The sequence below is a fragment of the Trichechus manatus genome, unplaced genomic scaffold (assembly GCF_000243295.1).
Source record: "Trichechus manatus latirostris isolate Lorelei unplaced genomic scaffold, TriManLat1.0 scaffold00114, whole genome shotgun sequence".
Taxonomy (NCBI): Eukaryota; Metazoa; Chordata; class Mammalia; order Sirenia; family Trichechidae; genus Trichechus; species Trichechus manatus.
Window position 1 is genome coordinate 6,136,040 of NW_004444050.1, and position 2,079 is coordinate 6,138,118.

Consider the following 2,079-nt stretch of genomic DNA (forward strand, 5'->3'; position numbering starts at 1 on the left):
TTCTGGTACTCCAATCACTCGTAGGTTATTTCTCTTGATAGAGACCTACATAACTCTTAGAGTTTCTTCATTATTTTTAATTCTTTTATCTAATTTTTTCTCAGATAAGTTGGTGTCAAGTGCTTTATCTTCAATCTCACTAATTCTGACTTCTACTGCCTCAATTCTGCTCTTATGACTTTCTATTGAGTTGTCTAATTCTGAAATTTCATTGTTAATCTCTGGATTTCTGATTGCTGTCTCTCTATGGATTCTTGCAGCCTATTAAATTTGTCATTATGCTCTTGAATAACTTTTTTAAGTTGCGCTACTGCTTTGTCTGTATGTTCTTTGGCTTGCTCTGTGTTTTTTATAATTTACTTTCTAATTTCTTGAAGAGTTCTGTATATTAATCTTTTGTGTTCTGCCTCTGGTAATTCCAAGAAATTCTCTTCCTCCAGAAAATTTAATCATTCTTTATTTTGGGAGCTTGCTGAAACCATCATGGACTGCCTCTTTATGTGATATGATATTGACTGTTGTCTCCAAGCCATCAATAAGTTATTATAATTTTATTTTATATTTGTTAATGTGTCCTAGCTTCTTGTTTTATTTTGTTTTGATATGCCCAAATAGGCTGCTCATGTGTGCTAGTTTGATTATTGGCACGTTTGAAGCTCTAACGTCCTATCACCAGGTAGTTAGGTCTGTAGCTAAGTATATGTGCCCAGGTGTCTGTTAAATTTCCCTGTATGGATTCAGCTCAGGTGTCCAGGCAGTCATCACCAAGTGTGTGGTCCAGGTTCTCACCTACAGTCTTAGAGAGGCATGGGTGATTGATGTGGGCACAGGTATCTGGCTGCAGTAGGGGGTCACGTGCTGAGCAAGGCAGGCGGCTGACGGCTGCTCCTGAGTGTCTGAAAGGAAAGCATGTCCGTGTTCCCTAGAGCAAATAGGTAGGTGAGTTTTGCAGCCTGACTATGAGCACCCTCCTCTGTTGGCTGTAAGGACTGGGGGGAACCACTTATTCTTGGACCCCTGTAGCAGGTGGCTAGGTGGCATAGGTGGAGCTACCAGTCCTCAAGCCCATGATGCAGACAGGTTAGGTGCCTGCTTAAAGGGCAGAGCAGTGTCAAGCATCACAAATCTGCCACTTTACAGCTCTAACAGTTGAAGTTAGACTTCAGGTGTTTACCCTGTTGTACTGTGGTAGTGAGGGCTTACACTGTTAAGATAGGTTCACACAAGTCTACGCAGGGGTGGAAGGCACTCAAAGTCTGCAGACCCCTTAAGCCTATGCCTAGACAAAGGAGCTGTGTCTACCCTGAGTTCCTGGCTTATGGGAGCCGGTAGCTTATTTTTTCCCTGTTTGTTAATCTGTTCCTTCTACAAGGCCAGGAGAATGGGTCAGGTCGCCTTATGGGATCTACTTTAGGCCCAAGGGTCTCAGAGATCACTGAAGCCAGCCGGACCAGTGTAGAGTGGGGAGGGAGGAGGTAAATGGGAGAGAGCTATTTCCCAAATGTTTTTTTTTTTTTAAATCCCCAAAACATGCCACACGCATGTACTTATCTTTAGCCAGTTGGGTGGTGCTTTTTACCGGTTTGGAGTGTCCAAGCAGAATCTCTGCTGCTGGATCTCTCTCAGTGTGGATACTGCCTCCTGAGTGAGCGAAGCTATATGCACGCCTCTCTGCGCAACCCGAGCCAATCTGGGCTGAAGGGCTGCGGCTCCTGCCAGGTCAGGTCCGGCAACTCCTTGCTGCTTCCGAACTGTTTCTCTCTCTCCCCCTGCCACTCAGTCTGATTCCTCAACTTTGCCTTGTTCAGGGCTCCTAGATGTTCATGTACAGTCTAATCATTTGTTTTTTTCAGGTCTTTGTTGTAAGAGGGACATAGGAAGCCATCTGACTACTCCGCCACCTTGGCCCCACCTCCCCAGATTTTTGTTTTCTTTATTTCGAGGTGTAATCCATACTGAAGCTTGTGGTCTTTGATCTTCATCAGTAAGTGCTTTAAGTCTGCTTCACTTTCAGCAAGCAAGGTTGTGTTATCTGCATCTCGCAGGTTGTTAATGCATCTTCCTCCAATCTTGATGCCC